Source organism: Motacilla alba, chromosome 9 (genome assembly GCF_015832195.1).
Source record: "Motacilla alba alba isolate MOTALB_02 chromosome 9, Motacilla_alba_V1.0_pri, whole genome shotgun sequence".
NCBI lineage: Eukaryota > Metazoa > Chordata > Aves > Passeriformes > Motacillidae > Motacilla > Motacilla alba.
In genome coordinates this window covers 15,563,570-15,577,024 of record NC_052024.1, presented here as the reverse complement: position 1 = coordinate 15,577,024, position 13,455 = coordinate 15,563,570, and positions in this window count along the sequence as shown.

The window sequence follows — 13,455 nt, the reverse complement described above, 5'->3', positions numbered from 1 at the left end:
GAGTGGCTCAGGGTGGACTTCTCAGGCCCCATGCCTCCCACCAGAGTCCCTGTGGCTCCCACGGGGTGGAGGAGGCTGGCTCTGCATGGCCCTGGGGCTGGCAGGGCTCCGCACAGTGAGCTCACCCCACTGCCTGCACCCAGGTGGAGGTTAGGCAATATTGAAGGAAAAAAACATGGGGGTGGAAAAAAGGGAAATGAGAAAGAAAAAGAAACATGAAGGAGATGATGATGAAATGTTTGCCCTGCCTGGAAAACTGCCCTATCAGGGCAGGGGTGATACAAGCTGCAGTAGCAAAACACGCTCACGCTGCCCCAGAAACAGCCTGTGGAAAGATGTGGGTCAGTTAAGATGGGTGTACTCGGGAGGGCCATGCCCAGAAATGCCAGATGCAGTGGGAGCCCTGCTGGGCAAGAGCCAGGGTGCTGCTGTTACATGGCCATTGCAGAGATGTGCTTCCAGGGCTGGAGAAGAGGAAGAGAAGGAGGAGGAGAAGGGGGAGGAAGGGAGAAGGAAGGTTGGGGGAGTTTCTCTCATGTTGTTGCCATGTGGAGCCCAGCTCAACACTTGTTTTCTTGGGAAGGTTCAGTCTTGTCTTGCCAGGTTGTGCTGGAGCAATTTGACTGAGTGAGGAAGGTCCTGAGCAAGATGATCCAAGATGGGCCCAGGCTCCCTTGTTCCATCCCTTCCTCTTGGCCTTGAATTTTGGGGCTGGAGCTGCTCAGCAGTCAAACACTTAACCTCTGACCTGTCTCCCCAGGGCTCCCTGCAGAGTTCAGGCCTTTTTCAGCCCATGCACTCTGAAGTGTTGCCCAGGAGAGCTGGGTTCTTGCAGGGCTCATTTACAAACCCTCACGACAGGTTACTGTGCACAGTAATCCTCTGCAGAGCTCTCTCTTCTGGGAGCAAAACTCTTCCTGAGGACAGACCTCCTGAGAGAGGCCTGGAGTCGGTGTTGGGTTGTCAGGCTCCAGCAAGGACAATATTTTGCATGGAAAACTTCCTCTAAAAGGAAGGCTTTCTCTGTGCGCAGCAACATCTCCCAAAGGTGTTGGAGGCCGTGGTTTACCACATCTGTGTCATGATGCTTTGCAGGAAGGAGCCTGGGTCCAGTCCCATGTGCAGTGCTGCAGCAAATCCAGCACAAATAGCTAGAGAGGGTGTTAAGAAATGTGTGTGTCTCCTACAGCCACAGAGCTGGAGCTGGCAATGGTTTGGCTGGCCCTGCCAGGCACCGTTTTCTAACTCCACAGCTGGCAAAGGCTTTGGCACCTGCAGCTGCTCCCTGAGAGACTCCTAGGAATGAAGGAGCTGATGGCTGCTTGCAGAGCCTAGTATGGCACATTTGTGGAACAGATCAGGATCAAAGTTGCATGTGAGTAACTGGGTTTGAGAGATGCAGCTAAAAAACCCCGTGGTTGGGGACCACCTGTTATTGCTATCCCTAGGCCATTTGTTTGGGTTCCACAGAGATGTGCTGGATACTTAGAAACTCTCAAAGCATGAAACTTTCTGCCCGTATCAAGGGAATAATGAAAATCCAACTCTAGTCATCAGGTTCTCAAATTTAAACGGTTTAAAACATGTCAGCATTAATCCCAGCCCCCATGAATACTTAATGACAACAGCTATGTGTTGACATTTAGAAGTCAGGTATTTTTTAAAGGATTGTTCAGATCTTTTATAAGTAAAGGAATCAAAAAATTTAGGAATGTATTAATTTTTCTTCTAGTTTCTTTATCCTTCTCTTCTGAACAAGCCAATGAAGTCATAAAAAGCAGGTGTAATGGAAAACAAACCCAGAAGTCTCCCTGCTGGGAAATGTTGTCTAGCAATGTTTTTGGTTTTTTTTAGGTTTGTTTTTCTTTTTTTTTTTTTTTTTATTTCAGCAGGAGGAAATGGTGACATCAAAATGATATTGTAACATAGTTGGCACTAAACAAGAATAAAGTGTTCTAGATGACAGCACATCATCTCACATGCCTTCTATGCTCTAGGTATTGAAAATAAACCACCTGTCACGTACACCATAAATATATTTCAGAGACTGAGTGAGATCCAGGAACACTAGATATTGCAGCTACCCTCGATGACTGGGTGCACTGAATTTCCCTCTCCCTGTGAGGCATTTCAGAAGCATCCCAGTGGCCCCAGTGGCCCCAATGTTCAAGAACAACATTGGATGGAGCACCAAGCCTGTGTGCGAAATGTTCCTGGCCTTGTGCTGTCACCTATACCATGGTTTTGCCTTGGCAATCACACTACAGCTAGTCCCCTGGATATCCTCATCAGGAAGGAAAGGATGAGCCTGTGGGCTTGCTGAGCAACTGTCTCACTTGTTTGACATCCAAAAGTGTCTCACCTTTTGCTCTGGGCATTTCCACCTGTCTCTCAGCTACAGATGTGTGCTAGATTCCCAATTCTGAGCTGTATCTTAAGCTCTGTTCCTTGCTTTCCTGAGCCAGACTCTGGGCAGAACAGTTGCTGTCCTTTGCATCCAGAGCCTGTAGCATTGGACGAGATTTTGTGAGGTTATACCATCCCCATGGACCATGGGAAACAAGAGGGAAGAGAAGCAATACTTGGACTCTGTCTTTTGGAAAAGATTTGGTCAAACATCTCTGAGCTTCCCAGACCCTTCATGTGGTACCAGCAGCCTGATTCCCAGGCACAGAACAGGTGCCTCTGACCAGCTCCCTGTACCAGCAGCTGGCAGTGGTCATACTGACATGGATATCGACAGCTTCATCCCAACACTCAGGTGCTGGTTCTTGCTTCCCCATGTGCACTTTACTTACCCACTCTCTGAGCCCTGTATGTATAAACTCTCCCTGCCAGGGAGTTGATGCAGCACAGCCAAGTATTTGTCTGCCTCCCGCAGGACTTCCAGTGGGACCAGCCAGTGGTGGGCAGGCAATGAAGACAGGGTCTGACAGCAGCACAGGGGGTAGATTCAGTAGTGGGAGGCCAGATGAGGAACTTGTGTTGCACCATGACTGGAATCAAGGACTGAAATACCCAGGTGGTTTGGTTTGAGGTTAGCTCTCTCCATTCCTCTGACCCTGGCCCTCACCTCATTCCTTCCCGTGTCAGAGCTCACCCACTCCTTGCCAGCCTCAGGTTCATCTTTTCACTGCTGGTGCCCTGCTCGCTGTCCTGCAGGTCTTCCTCACTTGAATCCTCTGTTTGCATGATGAGGACACAGGTTAAACACACTTTCCTCCTTCCCTTCTGCCCTTAGAGGAGCGGGGGTAACCAGTTGAGGAAGAACTGGGAAACTCCTTCTTCAGCCTAGCAGACCCAGCTGACTTCCTGCAATGTCCCTCTTGTTGGGAGGGACAGAGAAGTCATTCTTGCTTTGTTTTGCCTGTTCTTAAGATAATGTACAGCATGATGAAGAGAAAAGAAGCCCAACCATTTATTTGTAGACTCCAGGACCTTCATGACTGACTCAATTTGGTCTTCGTGTTCAAGTGGGGAATGATTGAGCAAGAACTTGATTTTATCAGAAGGAGGTTGTCCTTTCTCTATTCCAGCAGGGATTTCTTTGGTTATTATCTATTCATGCATTTAATTTCTTTAGAAACAGCATCTGCCCAAAAGCTCTGGGCAGTCTGCCATTCCTCTGATGTACAAAGTGTACTTGTTATTGAACCTGGGAATGCATTAGCTACTGATCAGGCCTTGGTTTTGTAAAGCCTTTTCCATACACTTAATGCTAAACATATAGAAGATAGAGGAACAAAAAAATGAAGCTTGCCATTTCTCTTTGCATTGCTGGAGTTATAGTGGGTCACATTCTGACCACTTGTAAATGCTATTTCACTTTTCCTATAATGCATAAGGTTTTATCCCACATGGACATGTGGAATGCAATGATCGTTCCTACTTGTGAAATTGTGTCAAATAACTTGTGCTTTTAACAGGTGTAATTTGCTATTTAATTCTCTAGAAAGATCTCAAGTAGAGCAGTTCTTCTTAGTTGCAGTCATACGGTCTTGTCACTCTTAGGAGGACTGGACAGGCCCATCAAGTGTCCAGGGTTTACACCTGGGAAGTGATTTAAAACAATCACCTGCCTCTGACTGCACAAATCACAGGTCAGTGGAGCAACTCAAACACTTTATGCAGCATCAGTGAAGGGACATACAACCTCCTGTCAAATCCCACATGAAAGCAAAAATTCAGCTTTGCACAAGCATTTCTGAGAACAGAAGTATCCAGAAGAAAGGATTCCAGAAGACCCTATATCTAGATAAGGACATGTTCCTTGTAAAATATGCACAGATGCCTCTGGAGAAATTTCCAGGTGCAGCAATTACCAATAAAGCCTATTTTACACCTTTGCGACCAACTGAACTTACGCAATCCCTCTGCTCCTTACATAACGCTGGCAAAAAGCCACCCCCTCCCTGTTCTGGAAGAACCAAACTGACGTGTTAGAAGAACACGATTCGAAAGGCTGGCCTGGGCCATTACTTTGCTGGAGCACTTAAAGGACATGTGGAATATACTTGAGATGCCATGAAATAATAGCCTATGTCAAACTAGTTCTAGGTCTCCTAACGCGCCTTGATCTGGCCACTGAACACACCTGTTCCCAAATTGGGGTGACACGTCGCTCCTTCTTTGGGAGCGCATGGGTGGACCCAGACGTGTCCTCCTCTGCCCCACCCAGCTCAAGAGGGTGGGTGAATCCAAGAAGGCACCATGGCAGGAATTAACCACGTGGGGAAACCCGTGATGTTGCCACCCTCCACCAATAGCTCGCTTACAATCAGTCCCTTATGAGGAGCTGAGCACACGCCAGTTCCCTGGGTAGCGCCAGTTCCCCTTCCTAGGTAGAAAGGAGCTCCCCACTCCTGGGTTATGATGGGTCAGATGTGGGCTCTTCATTCCACTGCTGCAAGGAGGCTGCTCAAAGTCACTGCTGCTGAGGATGTTCTCCCTCAGCTCATGTGGTTGTGTGAAATTTTGTGGGAAGGGATAGCAGAGCTGCTGGTCATGCTTGGGTTTGATGGATGGGGAGGATTGCATTCCTGTGAGCAATGTTCCTTCTAGACCTGCTGCGGAAGCATAAAGGAATATTGGAGGTAGAAAAATAGAAGAGAAAGTGCAAAAGCTGCTAATGAGTTTTATGGACATTAAATATGGACATTAAATACCCTAACCATAAACCAGCTTCTGTGATTCCAGAGGCAAAGAGGAGCATGAGCACGTGCAGCTGGGGACCTCCATTCTTCCATCTGCACCACAGCTCTTTGCCTTGTGATCACTTGAGTCCAGAAGGACCATGCAAAGTCCTTGGAAGGTCGGGCAGCACCGAAGGGGTCCAGACCCCGTCACTGCCCAAGGGGAACAGAGTGTGCCAGGGCCCTGCTGGGTGCAGGAGCCAGGGCTCAGTTTCAGCCTGTGCTGGAGCGAGCACTTTGGTGTAAACAGCGGGGTGGGGAAGGCGTCTGGGCCAGGGCAGGCTCAGACCTGTGTGGCACTGGCAGCCCAGCTCCCTCCGTGGGGCTGCTGATTGCAGGAGCAAAGGCGTTCAGAGAAAGCGCCTGCGCTGGGCACAGCGGGCCAGCACCACACACTGCTCACTCTGTGGTCTTCTTCAGACCCTTTCTTTGCCTTTCTGAAGCAGCTCTTCTGTAATTTCTGTAATACAAGTGGAGTTATGGGTACAGGTTTTTAATAGAATAAATAGTTTGTGCAAAAAAAAAAAAAGTGTGGTTATTGCCCTCTTAAATTTGCTCCTAGAGGGCTACAACAGGTGAGGAAGGAAATAACTGCTGACCTGCAGCTGGGCAGATTCTGGGAAGGCTCCATACAAGCCTGGCATTTCACACAGTTTTTCAAGGTGTCATCATGTGAAATTTTACAAGCTCAGTGTGAGAGGAGCGAAGTGATGCCAGGTTGGGGTGCGCTGGTTTGGCAGGCAGTGCTCTTGCCCATTCCCACCACGCCGTGCTGTGCCATGCCACGTTGTGCTGGCTGATCCACGCTCTGGACTGGGGCTGTGATTGTTTCAGTAGCTGCAGGTCCCGTGGCGTTGGCTTTCAGTAGCATTCAGGTGGCAGCCACAGCAGCCAGGCCAGGCTACCAGTGGTGTGGAGACAGAAGGCCACCGAACAGGTTTGAAGGGATGAGGAAACATTTAGGTCATTTTTATCCAGAGCTCATCTGCTATCTCTAAATCTTGCCAAGTGGGCACAACACCAGGAACAGGAGGTGAAGTGCAAGAAAAAAACAATACCAGGCTTTTTTCTTTCTATTTTTTCCCCCCACTTCTTTTTCCTCTCCCATCAGGTTCAGTGAGATTACACCAAACACAACACATCTCAATGCACGTGGCTTGACGGAGGTGCAGGCAGTTTTAGGGGGAGGGAGCCAAACTGGCAACCCAACTATTTTGGTGGAAATAAAACTTCACTGCAGCTTGTCTGCACCAAAATGAACATCCCTGTCAGCTCCCTGCACTGGGTCTGCCCAGCTGCACTAATGGGGAAGACCACAGGGATGCAGGAAAGGTCTGGCCTAGTCTTCACAGAGTAAAGCAAAGGCCTAGGCAAAGAGATCCAATTAAACACCTAGATTCTCCACAACACACTCTTTTTTGAGGACAAAGTGGGGCTATTTATTTTTACCCCTTGTCTTTTCTTCTGCTGGCTCTGGAGCAATGTGGGCTGTACACACAGTGTAGGATGTGAGCACATACTGTACATCTGAGGTGAGATGAAACACAAATATGCTTTTCATAATAGCATTTACACCTGGAAGAGAAGACCGGTTTATTACCTTGGTAAACAAAAGTTAGAATTCAAGCAAAGTACAAACTTTGCCCCGGGCTATTCTGACAGCGCACCTTGTGTTTGTGAAGTGAACTCGGTTGCTGATGTGCAGCGTGAAGCAACGGGGCCATTTCCAACCCTCCCCCACCCCTCATCTAGGGCCCACAGTTTAAAAGTTCGTTAATTTTGGAGGGAGAGGGTACCTTTAGGTGCTGAGATGCACCCCAGCCACTCTGGCAGAGATGGCCACTGCTGGTGGGGAGAGCTGTGCGTGGCATATCTCTGCTGTGCATCGGGTTTTCTCTCTTTCCAGAGCGGGTGAGGATTACAAGGTGTGTAGATTTAGCAATACGTGTTGTGCTGAAATGAGACTTGTGCTGCAGGGACATGGTAATGGGGGAGAAATACCTAGAGTGCTCCTCTGCAAGTGGCAGCAATGCCAAGTCCCAGCCTGGGAGGACCTGAGGACCACGAACCTGGATATACCCGGCACTGTGGGTCTCAGACCTCCAACACTCCAGTGTTACAAGACCTGGAGAAGGCTCTGGGCCATTTGGAAACAGTCTTTTGTTTGAGACACATGGGCCTAAGCTCAAAAGCCTTCATGAAATCGAATTTCACTTTGCAGCAATGAGATTAGCTCCTGTGTTGCACAAAATAGCAAGCTCTGCCCTGTGCCCCAGTTTGCTCTGTTGCAGTCCACACAATCTGCCAGCTGGGCAGGGAGGAAGGGTATCCAGATAGATCTGAGATGAGTTGGAGCAGCAGGATGTGTCTGGCACCATGCTCCCAGCCCATCAATCCTCAACCATTTTTCTCCGTGCCAGAGGATGCTTATTGGGCCAGGCATCAGGCTGGCTTGGGGCTGCCCTGCTCTGTATCCTTATTAGGCAGAGCCATGTGCTAAGGGCAGAAAAATGCCAGCTTTGCCTGAAAAATATAGGATGAGCTTGCTGGCTTAAAATTTCCAGCTCAAGTATTTGACTAATCCCAAAGATTTTGGGGTTTTTTTGCAAGTTTGAGATGTCCATATATTCTCACTCTGTTTTCATTGGTGCCTTTATGTAGTTCTGGTAAAAAAGGATAAGTGACTGCAGCCAGTTTCAGAGAGGTTGTTGGTTTCAGATATCTGCAGCTCATAGGAAAGACTGGACTTCTGGTGAGACTGTTCTCTTGAAATTTTGTGAATAACCCACTGCTAGGTGTTGTTTCCAAAAATTTGAATTGCCCTCACAGGGCCTTTGTGGAGCTGGTGTGCCCAGGGCTGCAGTGAGGATGGAGGCATGCCAAAACAGCAGAGCTGTGTCTGCTGCCTTGCAGATGATGGTGTTCCCCACAGTGGCATCTGCTGACCCAGCTCTGGAAGTCATTAGCAAGATGAGACATATCTCACCAGGCCATGTATTTTATTGCAGGTCACTGCCTGCTCTTTCTGATGACTTAAACACTTTCATCCCTCCGTACAGGAGCCATACCACCAAGGGGAGCTGAGCTTTGAAAAAATCTTGCCCTTTCCTAGACCACAGTGTTTTTGCTGGTTGTTTTGTTTAGCTCTGTTGACCCTAGAAACCTCCTGGGTTACTTTAACAAAAAAACATGTCTGTTGATTAGATGCAACTGAGCTAGCAAATACACTGGGTGTTTATTCTCAGAGACCTGAGTCTCTGGCTGTAAGAACTGATTCCTTTTGCTTTGTGTGAGCCCAGCTACAACAGCATGGCATGCATATTGCAACTTGCCTCTGCTGCTACCTCTTCGGGCTGCTGGGAGGGGACCTTCCTCTTTTATGCTTTCAAAGGAAGAAAACTAGGACCCTGGATGATAACAAATTACTTCTATAATCACATTTTTTTTTCTGAGTCATTTGTTTCTCTTTGTTTGCATGAGTGGAACATCACCCTGCTGAAAGCAGTCACCATCACCAAAGGGCAGACCCGTAAGAAGACCTTAGAAAACAGCACTGAATTCACTTATTATATGAAAGAGATTCTCAGTGGAAACCAGGAGGGATGTGTTAGGAAATGTGCTCTGCCTAAGTGAGGGATCTCTGGATGAAGTGCCTTAAGTCAAGGAAGTGGTGGAGGAGATGATGGAAAAGAAATGCTCACTCAGCTTTCGGATAACAACTTCTGTTGACCTGCACGCTTTACTGGATTACAAGATAAAGCCATGAGGGTTAAATTGCTTAGAGTATAGCAACCACATTAATACAAGTGTGATTTCAATTTGTTGAATGATGGCTTTGGCGATGTTTATTGCAAGGTCTTAAAAATTCTTGGAAGACGAATCCTTGCAGAAATTAAATGCATTTCTGCATAGGATTTTTTTAACCACATCAAACATGCTCGATAAGCATACATTGTACAACTGTGGGACTCAGTTCTGATCAGAGATACAAGATTCCCCAGTGCCCCTACTGCAGCAATATGACATAACTTTGCCTGGCTGTTCTAGTCTCTTTGCTTGAGTGATTAAAAACAAGACGAGGCAAAGCAATGAATATAGCCCAGGGAAAAATGCTGCCTGGCTCTTGAGAGATTGCAAATAGATCTGATAGATCACTTCCATCTCTAGCTCCTTTAGATTCTGTCATGGTTCTCGCAGGCATTTTGCGAAATACGCGTGACTGTACACAAGGCTTTGCAATGGGTCCAGAGATAAACAGAGCTGCATGTAAACCTGTTTGAGAACAGCTCTGTGAACTGTGGGTTCTGGTCAGTGTTATATGCAGAGGCCTTGCCAAATCTCCAATTTTCAAGGTTTTAAGCTAGACCAGAACAGGTCTTATCAGTTATGAACATCTGTTCCACCTCTTTGCATGTGACACCGACCATGGCCATGGGATTTACGATGGACTCCCTGGGGTCTCAGTGCTTCTGTTTAATCTAAAGTTTGTTTCTACAACATCCCTGCAGAAAATCTCCAATGGGAGACAACACAGTGAGTGGAAGACAATCTTATCTTTGTTCCCTGTGAGAAATCACTGGAGTGGCACAGCTACACCTGTGCTCCGGGCAAGATGGGCCACATATGACTGGTTGTATTGGCATTTACAGCACTTGCACCAGCACTTCACTGCAGCTCCAGCCATCTGCATGTGGCAATGAGACCAGCTCCATTACTTGTATAAACACTCCACACCTGTGCAACACTGCTAAACAGTTGCTTTGTGCATGGAGCAAGCATGTGCTGGATCATGTGCAGAGCAGCTTTGTCCAGTATTCCCTAAGGTGGATCTCTTCTGACATTGGTCCCTCCTGTTACCAGTCAATTAAAAAAAAAAACTATCCAGGAAGATCAGAGAAGGAATAGTGACCTCCCTTGTTATGAGCAAAGATATGCCCAGGAGCAGCTGCCTGTGCACCAGGCTTCCTCTGCACAAGGCTGGCATGAGCTTAGCTGCAGCCCAAAATTGCAGCTGGGCCATGTGAAAGGCATCTTCAGCTTACAGAGGGCTGGTCATGGGTTGTCTACCTGCAGACAGCGCCATAACATTCTCCAATATGTCTGTCTCTCCAGGAGCAAGAGCTTGGCTAACATTATAGCCCCAAAAAGATTGAAGCTCTGAAAGAACTGCAGAGAGCTTCCAGACCCAGATGGAGCTTGGGTGTGAGATTTACAACACAAAAAGTCCAGAGAGCAGGGCCTGAGATTGCTCAATGGTCAAAGCATGCACATCTTGTGAGTCTTTTGGGGACAGTGCTCAGTGGGGGACAGGGATCAGGATTTTGCCCCTGCAAACCCTGCAACACAGAGATGTGAGCTTGCAGTGCTGGACTATGGACGAGAGCTGAACTGGGGTTTATTTCCCCATATGCAGGTGCCAGTTTCAGGTGTGTCTGCTGTGCTGTGCTGCTGTGAGTGACTGGGGCTCCCTGGGCAACCTGACATGCACCAGGGAAGGGCAGCTTGTGGCACTGAGAGGTGGGAGGAAAAGAGCTCAGTTCAAAGGCTTGAAATGCTCAGTTCAAAGATATTTTAACACTTCATAGCTACTTCCTCCTTGCTGTACTGTCTGCCCCTTAACTTCAGTACAATAGTTACATTAGATTCATGGTAAACTTATTGTACAGAAGGGAACCTTCTATTTGTTACTTACTAAATCAACAACCAGCTTTGTCCTAAAGCATAAGGCATTCTCAGCAAATGCTTGCTTGCCTAAGATAATGTAAAATGTTGAATAGCTATTCAGTTTGCAATTCATGGAGTATTTCTTAAATACTGATAGAACAATAACAATAAACTGTGGGCTTTATTTTCATCTCTTATTGAGGATCTTACAGTGTGTTACAGAAGGTAATTGTTAAGGTTTCACAACAAGATGGAGTTGGGCATTGCTTTGATAAAAACATTATTTGTTCAAAAAGCACTGAAAAGTGTCAGATTTTGAAAAAAAATTGACAAATTCTTCATGTTTCTTTGCTGGATCTGCTTCATCACCAAGGTTGTCTCTACCCAATACACCACTGTCCCCTTCCCAAAGAGCCCCATTAGAATTTTGAGGGATGTCCAAAGTCTGCCGCAGTGCCAATAGAGCAGGCCTGACTGTGACTGTGCCTGTGGGACACATGGCAGCTCAGTCCCACTCCACACTGGTGTTTGGCTGGGCTCATCAGCCCCACAGAATGCTCCCCATTGTGGATCCATACCATATGCAAGATCCGATGATCCTCAGACAGACCAAAAGGTGCTGCAAGGTGAAATGTGAGGGATGTTCTCCCTGCTTGCTAAGGCTCAGCTGCAGCTCTGGGCTGATCCAGTGAGGGGAGGTTAATTCAGAGAGGAGGGAGCAGCTGGGCGAGTGGTGCCCTGCCAGTGACTGCCTGGGAGTAGAAACAAACCTGTTTCTGGAGATATCTAAGGAAAAGTCAGTCAGTGCCTTTTCCAAAGGGCTCTGGTATGGTCCCACCATGCCAGCCATAGGATGCTCTGATCTGGCGACCTGGGCCTCTTGTGTCCCAGCTTTGCATGCAGGAGCACTGCTCATCCAGAGTTATTTATGGTGAGCGGCTGAGCGCCCAACCATCTGGAGCCCAGCCCCACTAATCATGTCCTCTGCCAAAACAAATTGGACCTAATTGGTTGGAAAAGAAGGAGGGGGAGAAGCAATAACAACAAAATCAACAACAACAACAACAAGTACCCCAACTCACCCCAACCCAATGCTAAAAACAAATCATTAAGTATTATCTAAAGTCAAATTGCACCAACTGTCTGACTGAGGCTGGTCCAAGTCTGGCCTTATCAGCATTCAGCACCACTGCCCCAGGATGGACAAGGAAACAGAACACCACTGAAGGGTAAGCCAGGGACAGAGGACCCATGCTCCTGTTTCTTCTCCAAGGCCCTTTATGCTCTTTTGGAAAATAGAAATAGATATATCTAACTGAGAAACAGATCTCTTCATTATCTTTGATTAAACTGGCTGGAAGATGTCTCTCTTTCTCTCATTTCTGCTCTTTGCAGGCAGTGCAGGAGCTCCCATTTCCTGGCATTGGGATTGGCACAAAGCTCAAGGCTGCAGGTTGGCTCTGGCCTTTGCTGCAGCTGTGGGAAAGTCACCCTGCAGCCCTCCTTCTGTCCCATCATTCTTCCATGGAGGGGCTCAGGGCCATCTCTCAGAGTCCACCTTGGCCCCAGGCACTTCCTCACCCGGGGGTGATGCCAAGGGGGGAGAGCGGCCTGTGTGCCCGCACTTCCAGGACCTCTCTGCCTTGTGGTCTTCTCCTGCATCAGGGGTCTCCTGCTGCTTCCTGCTCTGGTGGCTTCTCCCCCGACGTTGCCACCACGGGAGCCGATGCTCCCGCGGCGCCGGGCGCGGTGACACGGTTCACATCTGCCGCTTGTTTGTTCTCTCGCCCTCTCCTTGGGGGAGGACATGTGCAATGGACTCTCCTGGTTTGTTTTGTTTTCCCTGTGTGTGTATACATATTTTTATGTACGTATATGTGGAAACATGGATACAGATACAGGCCTGGGTTTCCCAGCTTTTGCCTTCCCTCCCACTCACAGATTAATACCTCTAGGCTCACTGCTCTCTCCCTAGCAGTAAGTGAGGCTGTTTGGCTGCACAGTCTCCCACCCCCAGTGCATCCTGGCCCCAGATCTGTGTCTTAAAGAATGCAGACATCAAAAAATACTTCAATGTGTCTTACACCTACCAGCTGGGGGACTTGTTCTGGGCTTGCACATTGAAACCCTTCTCCTTCCTAGGCAGGTTCTGATTTCTAAAATACTCAAAAATCTTTTTCCCCTCAAAAATCTTTCCACCAGAGGACTTCCTCTTTGCCATAAAGGAGGTGGTTCCATTGAGACTTAAAGAGGCATTGCCAACTGGGAACCTTCTCCTGCACGTGGTGTGTTTCCTGTGTTTCCTATTCCAAGGCCATGGCTCAGATGTGATAATAAGGTTGGGTATGGAGGGGTGCATATCACAGGGAAAAACTCCCTGCTCCCACATGCACAGAGCTCTCCATGACCCATGGTTTTCTCCTCAGCAGAGGATTTTATGCTTGTAACTAGATGGGTTCAGATAGGCAAGTCCTATCCGAAAGACATCAGATATTCTTTTGCAGACTGATTTTCCTTAATCTTTTTCCTGTGTTTCAGAGTTGATGGAAATCCTTTGGATTCACCTAGGAAAAACATCTGTGATGTTTCAAACAGCAGT